The sequence below is a fragment of the Pleurodeles waltl genome, chromosome 10, assembly GCF_031143425.1.
Source record: "Pleurodeles waltl isolate 20211129_DDA chromosome 10, aPleWal1.hap1.20221129, whole genome shotgun sequence".
Classification (NCBI taxonomy): Eukaryota; Metazoa; Chordata; class Amphibia; order Caudata; family Salamandridae; genus Pleurodeles; species Pleurodeles waltl.
In genome coordinates, this window is record NC_090449.1 from 574,963,114 (window position 1) to 574,986,599 (window position 23,486).

General features: G+C 45.2%; 1 protein-coding gene across 1 annotated transcript in view; it reads left to right on the top strand.

Annotated features, from left to right (window-relative positions):
* The window catches only part of IBA57 (iron-sulfur cluster assembly factor IBA57), a 42,833-nt gene that overhangs the window by 987 nt on the left and 18,360 nt on the right, over nucleotides 1-23,486 (top strand). The gene's annotated exons all lie outside the window — the stretch shown is intronic.

Here is a 23,486-nt window from a genome sequence, read left to right on the forward strand (position 1 = left end):
AATAAGCATACCGTATTCTAAATTACCGAGTGGTGTGTGCTGTATCACAGTTCTATACCAGTAGACTGTGTTGTGTAATGGCACCGTCGAGCATGTTGCAATTACGTGGTTTTGCATGGATTAGTGCTCTTTAATAGAGGTCTCAGGTTTATTAGTTGAAATTGTTAAAACTGTATAGTTAAGACACAACATTAACTGCTCTTCTGGGGCTGCGCGAGTGAGGCGGGCTCTACCTTAAACAAGGGCCCTCCCATGAAAAACCCTGCGTGCAGCACTAAGATAAGCAGCTGTAGAACTGACTTATGAATTGCGAACCCCTGCATCCGATGATGTTGTCACGAGAGGAGAACATAGGACAACTGTATGAATTTCACACCACTCCTTTGACTATATTTGTTGGAAGGTTAGACCTTCCAACCAATTTAAAATTATTCTCCTTTACAGCATTGCCATTTTGTGCTGTTAGAGTGTCTAATGTTTAGTACTTTGTGGTGTAATTATGTGCATGGTCATGGCATTCTTAGGTATCGATGTGGTTTGTTTCCACATTTTTAGGTCGAGCGCAGGCAGAGCACATGCGCTGTCTCTCGACATGCTGTAATTTACTTCAGTGGGCTTTCACCACGCCCATCACACACCCATCAGTTTACTTCGTTCCTCGGCCTGCCTTTGAAAATTCCTTTGGTGTGTTAGGTAAATGCCTTAGGTTTGTCCCACTTTGAGGCTGTTTTGTTACCTATCTTTAACATAAACAGAGAGAAGTATGGGGTTTATATGTTAGTTGGAACCACTGGTAACAAATGTCTCCAATCTCACATTATTAGCAACATGTTGCATGCTGCTTAAAGCTATGTGGTGGGGGAAATCTCCTTTACGGACTAGGTGCTCTCACACACTATATAGGGGGTCATTCTGACGCTGGCGGCCGGTGGCCGCCAGGGCCACCGACCACGGGAGCACCGCCAACAGGCTGGCGGTGCTCCCACGAGCATTCTGACCGCGGCGGTTCAGCCGCGGTCAGAAGCGGCAAGTCGGCGGGCTCCCGCCGACTTACCGCTGCTCGGGGGAATCCTTCATGGCGGCGGAGCGTGTACCGCCATCCTGTTCATGGCGGGAAACCCGCCATGAACAGGATGGCGGTAGGGGGTGCCGCGGGGCCCCTGGGGGCCCCTGCCGTGCCCATGCCAATGGCATGGGCACGGCAGGGGCCCTCGTAAGAGGGTCCCGCAAAGTATTTCAGTGTCTGCCTTGCAGACTCTGAAATACGCGACGGGTGCAACTGCACCCGTCGCACCCCTGCAACTACGCCGGCTCAATTCTGAGCCGGCGTCCTCGTTGCAGGGGCATTTCCTCTGGGCCGGCGGGCGCTCTTTCGGAGAGCGCCCGCCGGCCCAGAGGAAATGTTTAAATGGCCGCCGCGGTCTTTTGACCGCGGTGCGGTCATTTCACGGCGGTACCTTGGCGGACGGCCTCCGCCGTCCGCCAAGGTTAAAATCACCCCCATAGTGTCTTGCTTCATCATATGACCACCTAGCCCCATCCGGGTAGGACAGTGCCACCTGGACGGACTCAACCTCACCATTAAAAGAACAGGAGGGAGTGCAGAAATTCAAATTATCTGGAAAAATATGGGATCCAGCTATGCTAGGGAGAAATATAAAACACCTACTCAGTCACCTCTGTAATAATACTCCTTTATTTGTGGTGACCGCTGGTGAGGTTAAGAACAAATTGTGGGACACCTCTAGGAGAGTCAAGACACACAGGGTCACCTATCTAGTAGTTACTGGCCAACATATTTCTGCCCACTGCTAAGAGCCAAAGGAGGTCTGGGGGCATTCTTCAGGGCTTGGGATCCCTCAGTGCCATGCACTATAGAAGCAAGAAAAGGGGGCTACCCCAATTGGAGGAGCTTAGGTGCTTTAAAAGGAGAGGCCTACCTGTGGGATGCTACCCTATGGAGGCCCTAATCCTGTAGGGCAAATGGCCCCAGGTCTAAAGGAGGGGGAGTGTCTCCTTGTAGTCACACATACACCAAAGGAGGTGCTTGTTATGCACCTAAACCGTTCCCCTCTGTGACCGCTTGCGGTAACTGTTTTGTTACCGCCTTGGAGACCAACCCTGTTACTTGGATTATTGCACGATTTGCCATATAACTTACTATCCGTGCACTACTTTTTTCTTTTACCTCTCCACTTCGCACTCATGGTGGTATGTTGTTTCTTCCTCTGGCATCTCACTGTTTCTTTGTAGTGTCTTCAACCGACAAATGCTGCAAGATGGAGGGGGGATTCTTTTTAATTTATTTATATAGCACAAACTCGACCAGAAGATTGGAGCACTTTTCATGAGCACCTGTTAAATTTGCAGCCCCATTCTTCCCCAAGTTTAGCAGTTGAAAAATATACCAACTGGTGCCTTTTAAATAGAAGAAACACAAGGGAAACTCCCGACGCTACTCTCCCCGACACATTGGGAGAGCTGATACTACAATATTCACAGCACTCAGGGAAACTCCGCCCATTATGCTTTGCGGGGCATTCCTTTTCAACACGTTTGACCATAACTCAGCCTGTGGTAGTCCTAGGACAGTGGGGCCACCACCAAAATGTTCAGCACAACATGCTCTTTCTTTCTTTCCGTCTCATCTTCTGGGTCCTAACACTAGTTTTGGGGGGGGGGGGGAACTAAATCATAACCTCTCCCACCATTTAATGTCTTTTTAAGCTCTCTCATGTAGTTTGTGTTGTAAGAGCATTGATTGTAACAATATTCTCCCAGGCCTGCTGGGCCTGAAAATGTGTAATACATTATGCCCTCTAGGGGCTAAATATAGGTATACACTGCAGTGTTCTTTGCCCTTCTCCTTTCATGTGGTTATGCCCTCTAGGGGCTGATTATGTGGTTACATGGCCATGTTTCTTCCGAATGCTTATTTTATTGTGGTGCCCTCTAGGGGATATTCTGACCATTACAGACTACATTACAGACTAATGCCAAATGTATGAAGGAATGCACAAACACAGTTTAATTTGGGTCTAGCTAAATATGTAAATGGTCCCAAAGGCGAGACCTGTTGGCTATGCCAGTGCTTATTTACATGTGGGATGCTGTGATTGCCGTTTTCTTTGTACTTATGTTTTTACTGTCTATTCTATTTAAAGATCCCAAAGGCGAGACCTGTTGGCTATGCCAGTGCTTATTTACATGTGGGATGCTGTGATTGCCGTTTTTTTGTATTTATGTCTCAGCACCATCTCCACGGCCTTCCAGTAATCCATTATTAGTGGGCATGACCAGACTATATGGTAGAAGTTTGCGCCTGGTATAGAGCATCAGGAGCACTCTGGCATAACCCGACTATGAGCTTTTCACAACGGTCTGAGGAGGGCATGCATTCATCTCTTCAGTAAGCTTCTTCCAATTTCAAACCAAAGCTTGCAATTTCTGTTTGAGGGAGTCAAATTCGAGCGGGATATTAAACACCATGGATCTGTATATCTGTGAGACCCCTTCCCCCCTTGTTTGCCCAACTCATCTGTGAGGAGTTTAGGTTTGAGCAGATTGTATTCTGGGAGCAGAGTGGTGTCCTACAATTTCTTCCAGATGGCAGGAGAGTACATGTCTCAACTGTAGGTATTTGTGAAATTGAGTAGTGGGGAGGGTGATCCTCACCTTGACACATGTCAGACCCAGTGCTTCGTTCACGGTGTGCTTTGCTGTGTTGGCTTCTTCTCCCACCTAGAAATCTGCAGAGTGGCTCGCCATATTAGGGCTACCACTTTAGTACATGGAGGACTTTGTCTAGGGCCCAGTAGGGACAGTTCGAGCCTGTATGTCAGGTTCCCACCAATCTCTACTCAACTCATCATTCTTCACTAGAAGTTGAGAAGCCCAGTAATTGAGACAGATGTCCACCATGTCCATATTCCTATCTTAGGTCGATTGACAGCATTCATCTAGGACAACTTAGGGCTGGAGTCTGGCCCATAGGAAGGAGCGATTCAAGGCATTGAGTTTCCAGAACCAGGATCCATGGATTGTCAGCAAAATGTTTTGCAGGTCATACAGGAATGGGGACAGGACCATCATTTTGAACAGTGCTGCCTTTCCTAGGAGCAGGAGTCGTGCCCAATTGTGGAAGTCACACTTCATACGAGTGAAAGGGGGGGAAGATTAAAGCCCCAGGTCAAGCTGGGGTTCACAGAATCATGTATACCCATGTATTAGAAATTAAACTGTTGAATGAGGATGGAAGCATGCCAGGAAACTGGATCTGAGTCGCCTTTGAGAGGGACCATTATAGATTTGGCCTAGTTGGTATGAAGGCACAATGCCTCCTCGTACAGAGCTAGGATCTGCATCATGCGGGGTCCCGTTTTGTGGGGGTTTGTTAAGCATAGAAGAGCGTTTTTGGCATATAGTGCAATCCTTTCTTCTCTAACCCTCCATCGCCAACCCCGTGTCCCAACTGATGAGCTGATTCAAAGGCTCAATTGCCAGGAAAAGAATAAAGGTGAAAAGGGACAGCTTTGCCTCGATCCTCTGCGGATTGGAAATGGGTTAGAGAGTGTCTCATTAATATATACTTGTGCTGAGGGGGACGAGTTCAGGAGCCCCACAGGTCAACAGAATCGTGGCCCAAAGCCCACCCATCCCAATACCCAGTTGAGGAAGACCAATCAGTGAAATCAAATGCCTTCGGAAAGACGATAAGGAGATGAGCACATGTTTCTTGGATGTTGTGGAGGTGAAATGGTGCCAGCATCAGATGTCTCATGCAGTGTCTCATATAGCATCCAGATATAAAGCCAGATTGATCCTTGTGAACCAGACCCGGGAGCACCTGAATGGGCTCGAGTGCTTTGACAAAGATTTAGATTTTGGCGTTGACTAATGATGTAGGTCGATTTGAGGACTATTACTCAGGATGTGGCCTGATTTATGGATAACTACTATGATAGCAAGGTCTAGCCCCGCTAGGAGTGTCCTGTTAGCTTTCAGTTCTAGATAGAGCTCGAGTAATCTGGGGGTAAGTATCTCCCAGAATTTTGTGCAGTGTTTGATGGGGTAGCCATCGAGGCAGGGTGTCTTGCACATGTTCGTTTTGACAGGGGCCTAGTTTCTCTTGTGAATGGGGGCAATCTAGGTCCGCTTTCAGGGCTTTGAAATTACTGGGAGGGCAATGTCTGCTAGCATGGACCTAGTATGTTTGTGTTGGGGTCGTGGACGAGAGGCGTATAGGGTTTGGTAGTAGTCTGCAAATGTGTCCACAATGACAGTGGTCCAAGGATCTTGAGAACCACTCTAGAAGTCATTTCCCTAGTGGACAGCCAGGACAGTAATTTGCTGTACTTGTCCCCAAACTCATAGACACGTCATAGTGAAGCCCACAACACTGGTGAGCCTCATCTAGTGTTGGTTGGAGGAGTGGTTCCTTGTCCAGTTCACTATAGAGAGAGGGAAGCTATGTGACCGAGCATCATTTTTGAAGCCTAAGGATTCATAATTCTAGGTTTACCATTTGGGCTTGCTTTGTCCCTCTTTAGTGTGCAGGAATAATTTGGCGTCATCTCGGATTGTGGCCTTACCAACAGTCAACAGAGTTCCTGCTGAGGAGACCTAACCTGATTGTGTACCTGGGGTTCTGTGTCTAAAAAGTCAAATAATTGAGGATCTACCAGGCACAAGGCCTTGAGACACCAGATTGGCTGGTGATTTGCAATAGGGTGCCACAGACAGCACACAACATTTGAATAACTAAGTCAACTGTACATACATTTCAGAATATATTTCAGAAGTTGTGAAAGCCCATTTTTTGACCTTCTGTGTGGTGAAAAAATATTTTAATAGGATAAAAACAAATCGGAACACTTGGTGATGTGCAAATGATAAATATGCTTTCTGGAACTCAATTTTCAGAGATTATTTTAATACACTATATATTTTTATCAGTAAAGCTGCACGTTAGTAGGAAGGTTTTTGGCCATTTCTTGGCAATTTACTATCTGTAAATGACAGTGCGCTTCGGCATCATGCTTTAGAAATATATTTATTAAAAATGAGTGTTTAATCTTAAACTGAGAAACACTCTTGCCCTTAAGGTAATGCTGTTAGTAAACTAAGAGGCAAGTCATGGATCATATGTACCTTATATGTGGGCTAGATTCTTATTGTACATGGAGCAAATGTTTAGTCTATTTAATCAAACAAAAGGTTTTTTTTGTACAGCAGAAATGCTGAACTCGCACACTTGAAGGTGCACTCAAGTGTGAAGAATGAAGTGTAAGAATGAAGCCAAGGATCACACAATTTGAGACCCGTTTGCGGGTCAAGTACAATACAGTTAAGTCAAGTAGATTATTCAAGTTACTCGACCTACTGGTCTAGTAAAATTTTTATGATTTTTCAAAGCCTGCTAAGGAAGTTATTCTGTGAGGCTTCCTTAGTCCCCTTTTTTCACATATATCTGCGCAATGCGTCCAAGTTTCTTGCGGTAACTCTCAAGGGAAATTCCCAATGGAGGAGTATAGTGACCCCTCCCAAGCTTCCAGAGAAGCAGGTTTGAAATAATATATTATAGCTGTAGCAGCATAGAAATGGGCACTTCGTACCCAACAGATGGGTCTCCTGGAGGGTCGGGATCGCCTGTAGTTTCTTTTTGCATAGGGAAGGGTAGCTATTCTTTTAATGTAGTGCAAGAATTCGGTGACGTTCCAGAAGCAAACAGACAAATTAGACATCAGGCTTTGGGGGTCAAGAGCTGCAGTTGCCAAGTGTTCCTGATGTGTTGCCCGGAGTTCTAGCAGTGGAGGGTCATGGATTTTTGAGTGGCTGTGTATCAGAATGGTGTTGTGGGATGGATGCTTTGAGGACCTGGACAGTGGACAGGGCAACAAGTACAAATGAAACTAACTTTCATCCCCCTCCCAAGTCCTACCACCCCAGACTTTCCCTGCCGGAGTATCAGTTGCCCCTAAGCAACCCCTGCAACCAAACATATTTATTATAATAGGGCACTAGTGGTGGACCTTCAAGTTCCAAGGATAGCTGGTGCTGCAACACTGCTGTGAAGCCTAAGGAAACTGAAAGTCTAGTTACAGTTCCGGGGGTGAATTGCCTGGCAACTAGCAGTATCTGCAGGTTACCCTCAGAATTTAATGCACCATCTGTGCGCAAGTCCTCAGGGGTATCGGTTTCAGTATTTGCAGGACTTCCGTGGCCTGGGGGTTCTGGGGTTCAATCCTATTTATATGCTGGTGGCAGCCCTACGTCTCTTTTGGACGTACCTGGGGACAGTCGGAGTAGGTTATGGCCTCTATCTTATCCTGTCTTCCATTGTGATCGAGAGGACGGGAGATCCGCCCATAAATACCAAGCTGCTCTTGTGCCATATGATCTGTGTTGGAGTTCCAATGGAAAACCTTCTTTTCTGCTGCCCAGACCTCTTCCGGGGTGTCAAAGAAGTGGGCCAGAGAGTTGTGAAAGCTTTTAGGTTGGCTGGAAACAGCAACCTATATAGTAAATTCATGGCTGTCAGTTTCTGCTCGACAGCTTCAAAAGATTTACGTTTTTTCTGGATCATTTTATTGTAGCCTGGGAAGATCATGATGCATGTGGATTGAAATGTTTAATCACCAGCCTTACGTGCTTCATGAATATAAAATCTTGGTCTTGGAAGTTCATGATGCGGGCATTTATTGGGTGTGGGGGGGCTCATGTGGGAGGTTTCAGTGGCAGATATCTGTGGGCTTGCTCAAGCACGAACCATGTGTAAAGCAAGTCGATAGAAACTCACGATTTCAGCCAGGTGTCTAGAAATTTCTCTGGGTCTTCAGCATCTGCCCTTCTCGGAAGCTCACAAAACATAGGTTAATCCGCTGGAATCTGTTTTCCGCATCCTCCAATTAATCTGCAAGTTGTTTTGGAGAGAGAAGTAGTTTAGAGACCATGGATTAAAGGGAGATAATTTTATCATCAGTGGTGGAGACCCGATCTGTTTCCACAACTCGGGTGGCCACATTGCAGAGGTCCTGCCAAAGTAGGGTCACACCCACCCACACCTCTCTGATGTTGGTTCTCACCTCCTCTTGGGAGTGCTAAATTGCCTGCAGAATTGCTCATGTAGCAGTGGAACATGTAGGCTCTGATTCAATGATCCCTCCATCAGAGTCCCTTCTCCGCCCAGTTGATGAGTAGTGAATTTGTCTGTTTTAGTCTAGGCCTGGGTTGTGGGACACCTGTCTTTTCACATGGTGTGTCTCTGGAAGGGGCCAGTTTCCGATGCGCTCGCAGATGTCAGCGGCACCCGATGAAACTAGTCTCAAATTGCAAAGGAATTAAGAGTTCATAGGATAGTCTCACTATCTGTGGTTCCAAGGACAGCTTGTGCCACAAACTGCTTAGACTTTATAGCACAGTGATGGACCAGCATGAGCAGTCGGCTGCCAGCTATGAGCTGTTGGTCTCTCTGTGCCAGTCCAGTGCAGGGCATGCCTCCTCTTAACCGGCTAGAAGGATGCTAGCTGGTGTAATGACCGGGTTGTCATCAAGTCCCCGGGCACAGGAGGAGAGTATCCAGGGGATCAACCGTATTGAATGGCCTCGATGTGGGTGATTGCTTCTTCCGTATGGGATCCTTTGTGGAGTTTACTGGGCCTCCACAGTGGCTAGTTCACCTTCTTACAGCTGGAAGAGAAGGAATGGCAAAAGGAGGAGCAGATGCACAACTCACCACTCCATTGTGAGACACTCTTCCCTAATATGCATAGACCTGCTGTTCCCAGCAAAGTGCAGGCAGGCTGCATCTCAACCGCCAAACCCTGGTCTTCTGCAGAGACCAGAAATCCAGACACAACCTCTAATCAGTCTTCCCGGCCAAGGGGCTTGGGGTTGACCTCTGTGACGCAATGTTCTTCAGTGAGTCCTCGGGGCGAAGGACCCTGCACTGCTTGCTGCAACATGGCCCGTCTGCTGGGGAGACCTCTTTCGGGAAACCAACAGGTGGGATGGAATAGGTGGAGCCCTTTGGAGCGTCTGGGGTTTCAGGAGTTGTGGCGCTAGTGTCGGATAAATCAGGATTTCACGGAAGTCCAGGGAGCGCTTTAAAACAAAAAAAAAGCATCTGTCATACCGGAGGCTTCGGCCATCCCCTCCTCCAGGGTGAGAACTTTGAGAGCCGTCCGGTAGGGGAGTGAAACTTTCTCTCCCAGCACAAAGACCCCTCAGATAATAAAGTTAAACAAATCTGTAGGGGTGTGGGTGATGTTTGACATGTAGTTCATGATGATTTATTGTAATCCACAACTCACACCATAAAACCCATAGCACGTATAACAAGCATTGGCAAAGCCAACTGGACTGGCTTTACTTTGCCAACCCATGTAAAAAAATAAATAAATAAAAAGCATTTGCAACGCACCGGGTCTCGCGTTTGCTTGAGTTAGAGCTATTAGTGTTGTAAATTCCTAACTGGACTTTTCTTTCCACATAAATTGAAAACGAAAAGTAAAACAGTTGACAGAAGCAATTCAATTCGAAGTGCCACGGCCACTGTGAGTGCGAGCACAAGAGTTATTGGCTCCCTTTGTAAATGAGTAGAAATGATTGCAGCTGGGATGGAAGGGAAACTGAAACCGGAGGAGGGGCCATCACGCACTGTAGTCGAAGTGGGCATGGTTAAAAGCCCACGGAGAGATTACAACAGGCCAGAGCGCTTGCTCACTTGAACTTAAAAAGCATTGACAAATATGCTGTTTTAGATGTATTTCATACATCATTGCTGTTCATCACATTAAAGCCTATCATGTTGGATTTGCAACACTAGAAAAAAGTAGCAATAAAGGATTGCTTTCTGTGCACAGAGCATATTGGTGATAAATGATTGAGATAAATGATTTTTAGATTTAAAATAGTCTCTAATACATTCCGATGGAAGCACTTCCTGTAAGGCAGAATGATACACCAAATAGCTAATAGCATGAGGTTGAGAGGGTTATACCCCTCAGGGTGAAGCCAAATCCCACTATTTATCATCAAAGAATTGGTAATAGTGGGCCTGCAGACAGCTGTGCTGTCAGTTTAGTCATAAATAGGCGACATTGAGTAGAATGGTAGGTTATACTCAAAGTGGCAAATTGGAAAAAGAAAGGGTTCTATTCGTAAGCAAAAGTAGCAGTGTTTGGTGCTAAACTATCCATATTACGGTCACCGTGTCTTCACTCCTGCCTTTTACTATTGATCCCAGTTGTAAGGCAATGTAGGTTACTGCACCGTGTATTCTGGGACTTGTAGTTTCATAGTTAAGAGTTGCATTAGTTAAAAAAGACCTGGCCGGCTGATGTTGTCACTCTTGAAATGGTGCTACATCCCAGCTTTACAAAAGACAGTACCTGATTAGTGGATAGGCAATTGTTTTTTCCCACCTTTAAAAGAGCCTCTTAGACAATTAGTACGTGACTTTGCAAAGGTGATAGAATTACTTAATTACAAGGATGGCTCAGTAATACTCCAATTGAAATAGTCATCAAAACTCTGACATAGTAGACGCTCTGCCTGGGTCTTTACATTTTTCCATACATTCTATTACCTATGATTCAGTTTTGCTTTATTTGAAGCCTTTTATGCCGAGGGATAACAGAATGTAAAGAAGAAAATAAAGAGAACTTGCCTCTGGGTCAAAATTGAAAAGCCTTAGTTCGGTGCTCTTTAATACCGTCAAGAACTAACAAAACACAAAGTTTACGCACACACTACAGAGATTCACGAAGGGGATTCTTGGAGCATTAGATATGGGGCCAGTGGATTTATGCATAATAACACACCAGAGAATGATATTAATATTCATCGGGAAAAGTGTAGTGTTCAAGGGGGATATCACAGATCTTTGTCCACCCCTTACAACCTAGCTTTGACCCCAGATCTGCAGCAGAGAGGCTTACTATTCTATTGTGATCTAGTGGCCAGATTCCAGAGGTCCTGCCAAAGTAGGGTCACACCCACCCACACCTCTCTGATGTTGGTTCTCACCTCCTCCAGGGAGTGCTAAATTGCCTACAGAATTGCTCCTGTAGCAGTGGAACATGTAGGCTCTGATTCAATGATCCCTCCATCAGGGTCCCTAGAGTCCAATTGGTAGCATAGTTATATGAAGACTTGGAAAGGCAAGCACATCTCATCGTATTTTTAGGACAAAATTTACTTTAGAGTAACTTTTAAAACTAGTTTGAATGCTCTTTTAATGCCAGTGTTGCTGATCAGACTACATTTCATCACTGTGGGCAAGCTGTATAAAGGTTTTTTGAGGTTGCGAGCAACCTGATTCGCAGAATTGAGCCATTTGCAACTGAGAATTTTTTTTTCTCAATGTGCAGAATGCAAAATGCAGTTCAGTAACTTGTTACCAAATTGCAGTTTGCATTTGTGATTCAGTACTTGGAAGGGCCATGTTAATGGCGCCCCTTCCAAATACCTAATTGCAGTACAATGTATTAATGGTTTGCATTCAAACTCCGGTTGCAAAAAAATAATACTTTACCACCAATTCTAAAGTGGTGGTAACCCATTCACAAATGGGAATTGAGAATTTTTAAAGATATATTTTAATAGCAGGCAGTGGCCCCACTGCCTGCTCTTGTTATGTTATATTGATTTGTATAGCGATGTAACCACCGAAGAGTTTATCCAGGCACTTGGGCAGATGTGTAGATGTTTTGAAGGTGTTTATACGAAGAACCAGGTCTTAAACTTTTTTCGGAAACTCAAGAAGTGAAGAGGGGGCTCTGATGTGTTGAGGGAAGTCGCTCAATGTCTTGGGTGTGATGTAGGAGAACGAGCACCTAGAGTTTGCTTTTGCAAATGAGGGGAATGTGTGTGACTGTGTACTATTGGAATGCATTCCTTTCTGATCTCTCTAAAGCTGATTTGGGAACCCCAAGTGCAGCACTTCACCTACTACAGATCACAAGAAATTCAAGCACATCACTCAACCTTTGTACCCTACAATGGCTCCCCATTGAAACAAGAGCTCAATTTAAGGCTGAGTGCATTACTCATTGAGCCCTTTTCAACTCTACACCCTCCTGTCTGGATGAGAAACTGAAAATCTCTGGTGCTGAATGGGGATCAAGGAACGTTGAATACCTTCTTTTGCTGCATCGAACATTCAAACATGATACAAGAAGTGGAACTCTTCCCCCCCCCCTCCCCCCCCCCCACCAGCTCTATGTCCAACCTTCAGTTTTCCCACCCTTAAAAAAAAAAAAAAAAAAAAAAAATATACCTGAAAATCATCCTTTTTTTCTGAGACACTTTGCGTAAAGCAAGGAACGCTTCTTCACATCCCCTTTATTGATATGACTAGCTTGTTCTTGTTTCCTTACGCTTAATGTTTGTTATATGACAAGTGGTATGCTTAATTGACTTGCTGTTTCCCTCGTCAACCGCTCTAATGACCTTGGGCTAAGTTTGTGCAATAAAAAACCTGAACAATAAAATAATCAATAAATTTCAGATGAGCAAAGCCTGCGAGGCTGACCGGGTACCAGTGAGAGCTTCTGGAGATACGATCAGAATGAGATGTCTAAAGTCTGCAGGGATGATGATGCCGCTGCTTTGGCATCATAGGCTCAAGGGGCGTTTGTGACTCAGATTTTATAGAATAAAGTGGCAGCTTTGTCCTAAAAGAAAGCCCTTTTCTTTTGGCAGGAAATTCAAGCTGTGTGCACATCAGCAGCACTGGCAGGACCTACAGCCCAGTACACCAGTGGGGGCTCCGCATACACAATTTTACTTAAAAGTTTCATTTTCTTTCTTCAAACGCATCCCATTTTCCTTTAAGAAAAACAAGGTGCATTAAAAAGAAAATTTGCTTTATTCAAATGCAGTCACAGATGTGGTGGTCTGCTGACCTCAGCAGGCCACCATCCCTGTGATGGCAGGGATTCCTAGTGGGTCGCAGATTGCAACCTACCTCATTAATGTTCATGACGTACTTCCATTTGTGACCTACCGGGAATCGATATTTTGGAATTGGAAAAAAAAAATCATTTGCTGGGAATATTGATTTCCTAATTGTGATTCTGAGATAATCACAATTAGGAAATCGGTTTTCCTAATGTTTGTACATCTGGCCAACATGTTGGCTGAATAACATTACTGATGACATCAGCAGGCATGGAAATGTAAAGGTAGGAAAACGGGCACAGAAAATCTAGAAGGCACTACCACACTAACATATATATTTGTCTGCATTTCCGTAAAGGCTGGGAAAGTGTTCTTCCTTGATGATGCTGACTCAGTCACAGTCATTCATCACTACTCTTTCTATCACTTACATGGTCTATAAATCTCTCCCTATCAATTCAGATAAATGTTGTTTGAGATGTTTAATTATGCTACTATGTGGTGATTTAGCTTGTTATTACTGCAATAATGTAGGTTGGCTTTCAACTAATCACAAGTGGATTTATGGATGCAATTGACATGGGTTGTGTCCTGAGTTACTGCGATTTTAGGGTGGGTCACAGATCACTTTTCTGTTGCTTATGATTGTGAAGCTGCAATATAGGTACTAAGTCACAAGCAATAGAAGATTAATTTTGCTTCACCATGGCCTTCAACATTAATTTTGCCCTCACACCCACATAATTTCATAATGATTAACATTAGTAGTAGACTGATATAATTTTAACAAACCAAGTTCACCCTTTGGATATACTAAAACGTTTTACAGATAGCTGCCAGTTTTACACATGGATAAGCACACATTCACTTCCAGCTGGTGGCCACCTTCAACTTCTTACCTACTGTTTCATTTACTTGCATTCAACTCTTAGGTCAGTGTACGCCCAGCTCCGCAGTAACATGGTCTAATGACAAGGTGCAGAAGGGACAGTTTACCTGCAAGTTGGTTGCTGCACGGCGAATCTTGTGTCTACGTGCCTATTTACAGTTTGCGTACCATACAGTGGCCATTGATCTGACCTCTATAACAGGCCATGCTTGGGATCCTGTGATTACCTTCTACCATGCATACAGTCCATCACTGACCAGATGGGACCCATCTCTAGCAAAATGGTCATGAATCTTGTAAGAAAGGTTGTAATTCCTGGTATGTTGTTGGCCTTCTGTGGCATGATGGTGTCCCTTTTTTATCTGATGTTGGTCCTGGCGCTAACTCTTTGCACATCGTGGATACTAATGCTATGAAGGTATCCACTTCTGACATAATGGGGGCCCAGTCATTATGGTGATAATTCTCAGCATACTGTGAGCATCCATGACATGATAGTTCCAGGTGGGCAACACCCACTGGGCGAAATGGCACCCATATCCCTTGACCCTCCTCGCCACCAAAACACGTTGTGTGTTTAGGCATCAGCAGATTCAGAAACCAGTCACACAGAATTCTCTGTGGGTTGGATCCGTGGCTTCACTGTCAGCCTCATGTTGAGTATTGTTTAGTCTTCTAATACAATTTAAAGAATGACGGTGCTTTATTTTTGTTTCACTTTCTATGACCTTGCAGTCCCCACTCTCCAATCCTAATCAGTCCACTTGCAGGGCCATAGATGCGGCCAAGTCAACAAATTAACAGGCACAGCCGAGCAAAATGTTTGGCCTGGCTCAAAAAGCTTGTGCACAAACCGATCCCTGAAAATGTTTTGCACATAAATCACATGCAAATGTGATACAATGTCTTCAAAATTCGAAATGTTCTGTTCTTTATGATTGTGAAGCTGCATTAAAGAGACCCAAGTCACAAGCAGTATTGTATTTATTTCGCATGCAGAAACGCTTCACTTTAGTACACCAAATTTCTTAAAAATGATAGTAGTCAAACGTGAACTTAGAAACAATTCACGTACCCTCTCCCTCCCCATAAAAATGCTACCAGTAAACAGAGATAAGTCACTTGTCATGTGTACCCTCTATTCCACGATTCATATTCCACATGGAACAACCTCATTGTGTAGTAAACTAATATGAGACGTTTTGTACAGTGCTTATATTGAACTGTCGTGTTTTGAAGGTGATCTCACATGTGATAATGAATAAGGAGGTTCAGTGTAATTAAATATATGCCTAGGATCACACAGTTTGGTGAAGTGGGGAAGCCAGGATTTATTCCAGGTTTCCTGGTTTCACTCAGCCACTAGATGATCACCTTTCTCTCTCCCTTTTTACATAAAAGGTCCCTACTATGTCTTTAATTCTTTGTGCATGAGGTTAGAGCAGGAGTCTGGGCCCCCCCTAGTTCAAGTTATTCAGGGGGTGGGGGGGGGGGGGGGGGGGCACCATGCTCTGGCCAAAAGAAACAGTATACCGATGGTGCTTTGTTTTAAGCAGAAACATGTTATTGCATTTGTTTAAAAAAGAAACCGTACTTAACTGCAATGCTTAAACAAGTCTAGACATAATTAAACATTGTCATCTTTATAAAAAAATTATTAGTGGTGGCCCAATAATTGTTATTGTTCAACTGGGGAGCGCAGCATTAGAACGTTTGAAGACCACAGGGTTAGAGCAAGGATGCAGACCAAAAGCGCATGAAATCACGGCTAGTTTGGCCTTGAGGGTTCAATAGGACCTGGAGTTGAGCCAGAGGCTGTCCCCTCAATCGACTCTTGCTCAAGGGTTCAGTGGCTTCCCTACCTCTACAAGGGAACAATCCCAACTACTCGGAAGGTATGGGGGAACTAACAGGGATGAAAGCCCCTCTAAGCACTGTCTACCTCATCCGCAAGTACACAATAGGGTATCTTGTCACACTTTACAATTGAAAGTGATTGTATAAACTGCTGGGCCTTGTAGGTGCCTGCATTACCAAGTTGTTTTAATTGATTGCGCCTCTCCCCATTTGTACCCCAATCGTTTATATTGTAGCATTGATTATAGAGCTTCATACTCCAATGTGGAGGGCCAAAGCGCACTTTCTGACAGGCAGCGCGCTGCAGTGCAGGGTGGGGGTGGCATGTGGTTGGCATATTGTATTTGTTGTGATCCTCTGGGCAACCAGAGTTGCTTTTATCTTGCCTTGGAACATAGTGCCAAGCACTATGATGGAGGAAGAGATGTGCGCAATAGGCATGCAGTATTAGGGCTACAGATTTATGGGTACAGGGCTAAGTTTACAACAACATTAATACATGATAGAGGATACAAGGATATGGGTACATGTTATGGATGAAGGGTTAAAGGTACAAGGAGTGTGGTACTTACTGTAGCTACATGGTCCTGGGTACAGGGCTAAAGATGCGGGGCTACGACTGAGGAGCATATGGTTATGCATACAGGAGAAAGTGTACAGCATAGAAGGCTAGGGCTACCGGGCTAAAAGTGCATGGTTATGTATACAGGTTTAGGGGTACATGGTTATGGACATGGGGTTATGGCTACAGTGTGCAGGGGTAGGATTACATGGTTAATTGTAAAGGACTAACTACAAGATTAAGCTTTATGTGTACAGGAATAATAGAAGTTAGAAGATTTAAGGACAGGGCTATCAGGTTATGGGTGAAGTGTTATTTGTATTGGATACAGGAATAATGGAATATGACACAAGGTTAAGGATACATTTCTGTGGCTGTATGTTGCATGTTTTAGGCTACAGGGCTAAGGGTATGGGCACAGGCCTATTGGTACAGGAATAAGGGTCCAGGGCTGAATGTACGAGGGTAATGGTTATGGGTACAGGGAAACAATACAAGATAAAGAATGCAAAGTAATGGGTGGGGGTGTTTGGGTATAAAGCTGTGGGTAAAGTCAAAGAAAAATCAGAGCTGACCACTTGTGAACAAACTGCTCATTCCTCAATAGGCTCAAATTCCACCCACTCCTTCTAAGCCAAAGTAAGCCAAAATGTTGGGCAGATGTTTGCATCCGAAGTCATTCTTATGCTCCCAAAGGCCAACAGGCACCAATTGAGCGGGCCCTGGTCATAGGCAGACATACAAGGGTGAGAGATGCAGTATCCAGTAGGATGTTGCCCTAATAGCCCTAGACAAAATCGGCCTTCCAAGTATTACTCTTAAATCCTTACCACTCCACACAAGCCCAGTACCTTTCTCTAGTTTCCGGCGATCCTTACTGTTCGAGTTTACATTACCAGGCTTCCTCCTATATGGCAATAATTTCCTCTAAAACAATTTCTGCTTTATAGGCAGTGAACGACTTTTCACAATTAAATAAAGCATAGTGTGTTTCACGGAGACTTATATTGCTTCCACAGTTGCGGCTAAGTTAGCAGCACTACACAGATTTGGTAGTTCACATTTTATTTGATCTCTTATCTGACCTGTTAGATATATATATGTTCGTTGTGCACTATATCTTTTTTAACAAAATGGCAGCTGCTTGACAATCCTCATGATAATTAATACACCTGGTTAGAATCAGTTACCAACTCAAATATAATTGGTGATTTCAGTAGTCCTATATTCACCTTATGTATGCTATACAAGTAACTTACTATTGTGCATACCTACGAGACCTAAGCTTAGCTGGATACCTTTAATGGATATGTTTTTCTTCATTAAGATCTGAGCTTTCCAATGCTTACTTTCCATCCTATCCATGTTCCCCAAAACGTTTTAGATTTAATTTATTAATATGTGTGTAGAAATGTAAAAAAAATTCAAAGGAGTCACATCCCGTTGGCCAAAAGACTCCTATATCTAGGAAAGGCACAAACTGATGGACAGTACCTGTGCTGACTCTTTGGTCTGTGGAACCCTGAATATGTTTATCAAGGAGGGATAGTTTTTTCGTAATTCCAGATTATGGTTATGAGGAGACCCAATACCCCTGTGGCTCCAAATGACATTGTTTTTACATTTTTGCAGGTAAATCTTTACCCTGTGATCGCTGGCATATTGTGCTAAGGCAGTTAATTGTCTTTGGCAATCGTAAGGAATAAGGTCAAGCAAGACTAAAACATCTGCATATATCAGAACAGCAAATGAGTAATGTGTGTTTTACTGAGGAAATGATTGAGTATTATGCAAGTATTCAGTGAGAAAAGAATACAATGGAAACAAGCATTTGCAATCCAATAGTGTAGGAAAGTACCATCTTTCTTTGCACGTCACCCCCATTTTTGCCTGTATGTCAGTATGTTTTTGCCTGTCTCACTAGGATCCTGCTGGTCAGGACCACAGTGCTCAAAATTTAGGGCCAGATGTAGCAAGGGTTTTGCGAGTCGCAAACGGCGAAAATCGCAGTTTGCGAGTCGCAAAAGCCTCTTTGCTATGTAGAAATGCATTTTGCGAGTCGGATCCGACTCGCAAAATGCATTTCCGACTCGCAAATAGGAAGGGGTGTTCCCTTCCTATTTGCGACTCTCAATGCTATGCATTTTGATTTGCGACCGCGATTGCGGTCGCAAATGAAAGCGCAGTTACCATCCACTTGAAGTGGATGGTAACCCACGCACAAACGGGAAGGGGTCCAATGGACCACTACCTGCCCTGAAAAATACCGAAACTAAAGGTTTCGTTTTTTTTTTTTCAAAGTGCTGCTCGTTTTCCTTTAAGGAAAACGGGTTGCACTTTGAAAAAAAAAAACTGCTTTATTTAAAAGCAGTCACGGACATGGTGGTCTGCTGTCTCCAGCAGGCCCCCATCCCCGTGAGTGCCCTGACTCTCTATGGGGTCGCAAATTGCTACCCACCTCATTAATATTAATGAGGTGGGTCTTTGCGACCCCATAGCGAGTCGCAGACGGTGTCTGAGACACCGTTCTGCATAGCAAATTGCAAGTTGCAATTTGCGAGTCGGAAGGACTCGCAAATTGCAACTCGCAATTTAATACCTACCTGCATCTGGCCCTTATTGCCTAATGTGTGTGTTGTGTATAGTGCTTGACTGTGTCACTGAGGCTCTGCTAACCTGAACCTCAGTGCTTATGCTCTCTCTGCTTTTAAATTTGTCAATGTAGGCTAGTAACTTCATTAACCAATTTCAGTTGGCACACTGGACCCCCTTATAACTCCCTACTATGCGGTACCTAGGGCATTGGGGTTCTAGGAGATCCTTATATTTTGCCACCCATAAGGAGCTCAGACAAACCCTTCCACAGGCCTGCCATTGCAGTCTGCGTGAAATAGTGCACACACTACTTCACAGCCATTTTCACTGCACTTAAGTAACTTATAAGTCACCTATATGTCTAACCCTCACTTGGTGAAGGTTAGGTGCAAAGGTACTTAGTGTGTGGGCACCCTGGCACTAGCCAAGGTGCCCCCACATTGTTCAGGGCAAATTCCCCAGACTTTGTGAGTGTGAGAACACCATTACATGTGTGCACTACATATAGGTCAATAACTATATGTAGTGTCACAATGGTAACCCCGAACATGTCTAGGATCATGGAATTGACACCCCAATACCATTTTGGTATTGGGGTGACAATTCCATGCATCCCGGGTCTCTAGCACAGAACCCAGGTACTGCCAAACTTGCTTTCCGGGGTCTCCACTGGAGCTACTGCTGCTGTCAACCTCTCAGACAGGTTTCTGCCCCCCTGGGGCCTGAGAAGCCTGGTTTCAGGAAGACAGAACAAAGGATTTCATCTGAGAGAGGGTGTTACACCCTCTCCCTTTGGAAATAGGTGTCATGGGCTGGGGAGGAGTAGCCTCCCCCAGCCTCTGGAAATGCTTTGATGGGCACAGATGGTGCCCTCTCTGCATAAGCCAGACTACATCGGTTCAGGGATCCCCCAGCCCTGCTCTGGTGTGAAACTGGACAAAGGAAAGGGGAGTGACCACTTCCCTGACCAGCACCTCCCAGGGGAGGTGCCCAGAGCTCCTCCAGTGTATCCCAGACTTGGGTCCCGGGCTCACTATGCCACAGAATTCAAGCTAGCCTGGCTGATGAAGGGTGAAACCCTGAAACCGGTCCCAGGATGCTTGTTTCCGGTCCAGGGAGGACCTGGCCTGGCAGTTGGGGCTGGACTGTTCCCATGAGGAACAGGGTCAAGACTGATTTGCATATGGCTGGGTCTAAACTGGGGTGGCAAGGTGGGCAAAGGAATGATGGATTAAACCCAGATCTGTGACTGGGGGGGAATGTTCGATTGCTTCTGCATTCCGTCCAGCATTTGTATTTTGCTTTGTCCCAGACCTCTGTCATCTTGGATACAGAGGTGTTGGGGCACAATGGACAGCTCTGAGTGGCCAGTGCCAGCAGGTGACATCAGAGACCCCTCCTGATAGGTGCTTACCTTTCTCAGTAGCCAATCCTCCTTTTTGGGCTATTTAGGGTCTCTCCTCTGGGCTATTCCTCATATAACGAATGCAAGAGCTCACCAGAGTTCCTCTGCACTGATCGACCGCTGACAACTCCAGGACGCCTCAAAAACCGCAACAAAGTAGCAAGACGACGAACAGCAACATTGTAGCACCTCATCCTGCCGGCTTTCTCGACTTTTTCCTGGTGGTACATGCTCTGAGGGCTGTCTGCCTTCACCCTGCACTGGAAGCAAGAAGAAATCTCCTGTGGGTCGACGGAATCTTCCCCCTGCCAACGCAGGCACCAAACGTCTGCATCACCAGTCCTCTGGGCCCCCTCTCATCCTGACGAGCGTGGTCCCTGGAACACAGGAGCTGGGTCCAGGTGTCTCCCACAGTCCAGTGGCCCTTCTGTCCAAATTTGGTGGAGGTAAGTCCTTGCCTCCCCATGCCAGACAGTAATACTGTGTACTGCGCGATCTGCAGCTGCTCCGGCTTCTATGCACTTTTCCTAGGATTCTTTTGTGCACAGCCTAGCCTGGGTCCCCAGCACTCTGTCCTGCATTGCCCAACTCGCTGAGTTAGACTCCAACTTCGTGGGACCCTCCTTTGTGACTCTGAGTCGACCACTGTCCTCAGATCTTTTAAGTGCCTGTTCGGGTGCTGCCTGCTTCTGCACGGGCCCTCTGTATTGCTGAGTGCCCCCTCTGGCTCCTCCTCCAAGGGACGACATCCTGGTCCTTCCTGGTCCCCAGCAGCACCCAAAATCCTCAACCGCGACTCTTGCAGCTAGCAAGGCTTGTTTGTGGTCATTCTGTGTGGAAACAACTCTGCATCCTCCAGTACCTTGTGGGACATCTTCTGACCAAAGGAGAAGTTCCTGGCACCTTCTGTTGTTGCAGAATCTTCAGCTTCTTCCACCCGGAGGCAGCCCTTTTGCACCTTCATCCTGGGTTTAGTGGACTCCTGCTCCCCCTGGACACTTGCGTGACTCTTGGACTTGGTCCCCTTCCTTTACAGGTCCTGAGGTCCAGGAATCCGTCTTCAGTGTTTTGCTGGCAGTTGTTGTTCTTGCAGAATCCCCTAACTCGACTATACTGTCTTTCTGGGGTAGTAGGGTAACTTTACTCCTACTTTTCAGGGTCTTGGGGTTGGGTATCTGGGACACCCTAGTGTTTTCTAACAGTCCCAGTGACCCTCTACAACCTACCATAGGCCTGGGGTCCATTCGTGATTTGCATTAAACTTTTGGAGTATATGGTTTGTGTTTCCCCCTAGGCCTATTTCTACCTATTGCATTCTATTGTGATTCCACATTGTTTGCACTACTTTTCTAACTGTTACTTACCTGTTTTTGGTTTGTGTACCTATAATTTGTGTATATTACTTACCTCTTAAGGGAGGGTATCCTCTGAGATACTTTTGGCATATTGTCACTAAAATAAAGTACCTTTATTTTTAGCAACTCTGAGTATTGTGTTTTCTTGTGATATTGTGCTATATGATATAAGTGGTATAGTAGGAGCTTTGCATGTCTCCTAGTTCAGCATAAGCTGCTCTGCTATAGTTACCTCTATCAGCCTAAGCTGCTAGAGCACATCTATTCTACTAATAAGGGATAACTGGACCTGGCACAAGGTGTAAGTACCACAAGGTACCCACTATAAGCCAGGCCAGCCTCCTACAGCCGCCATCAGCGCAAAGCAGACACACAATGGTAAATAAAAGTTTGCTCACAGTGAAAACTATTGACAAAAGTGCAATTATCCATGTAACCGGCAAAAGTGCAATTACCTATGTAACCGGATCGATGTCATGCAAATCGCTCGACTACTGCCCAGCGAGATAGTGCTGCGAAATAAAGAGAAAAAGTAGTCCAGAAACCAGACAGAAAACATTAAGCCTTGTATTTTTTCAGTAGTTGGTCGATGCCCTTGAGGAGGGCTAAACACCAGAATAGGCATGACGTATGCATGCCTTTCTCTGATTAAAGCAAGCGGATTTTAAAAGGCAAGCCCACAAACTGATGAAAGTGACTGACGTGACATGGGCATACTTAGAAGCCCAAAGAGAGATTACAACAGGGGACGGAGCGCTTTGCGCTCACCCCCAAAAAAGGGAGAGAAGTTGAAATAAACAGTTGAAAGAAAGAGCAAAACTGTTAATGTGTGGATCTTAAGAGCTGGAAAGAGAAAAGTGGCGGGAGAAAGAAAACATTGAGAGTAAATGGAGTAAAGGAAAGAACGGAGTGACATAGGTGAAACAGATCCTCCCAAATAAAGATGGCACCTAAGAATAGATTTAATTGGCTCCCTCACGCCCTCAAACAAGTCAGTGTGGAACAGCAGAGGCACTGCAGAACAGCAGGAGGTGCATTCGCAGAGTTTATGTGAACCCCAATACAGTAATATTGGGGAGCTTCAGATCAGGATTGGGGTTATAGACAGAGCTGTGTCCTGGCCCAGTGCTGAAATAAAAGAAAGGCAACAGGTGAGGAATGAGAAACGGAGCGCTGTGTAATTTCTGGTATTGGAATAATGGTATGCTGCAGGTTAGCGTTTAGGTGCACTGACAGAGTTTTATGTGGTCTGCAGTACTGGAATAGTAACTAGCGCCCAAGGTCTGAAGTGAGGTATGTTAATGGGGCTATATGTGGAACCTAGTATTGATGTACCAGTGTTGCTGAGTGTTAGTCTGAGTGTTAGTCTGAAGGTGCCCTGGTGAAGTTGTGAGTGGGCCCAGTATGGAAGAGGCATTGCCTCTGAAACACAGAAGCGAGGAGTCCTGAAGGATGTGTGTGTGAGCTTTAGTAATGAGAATAATTGTGCACTGAATGTTAAAATTTATGGATTCTGGTGGAGCTGTGGTGGTTCCCATCAACAGTAGAGTTGGATGTTAGACTGGAGGTGCTCTGGCTGAAATGTGTTTTGCTCTTTTGGGTCCAGTATAGGCTTGGTAGTGGGACTGAATATTAGAATTGAGCTGCTGTGATGGAACTGTATGTGAGCGGGGTCCCAGTATATGAAAGAAACTGACCTCTCTGGGGTAGAACTGAGGTTCACGGATGGAACTGCGTCCAAGGTCCTAGTACTGGAACAGCAGACTGTACTGACTGTAAGACCTGAGGTGCTGTGGCAGACGGCGTGTGTGGGGTTCTGGCATGGGCATGGTGGAGAGCTTGGAGTGTGTGAACTGAGGTGCACTGATAGAGCTGTGCCCAAGGTCTCAGTAATGGAGCAGCAGAGTGTACTGACTGCAA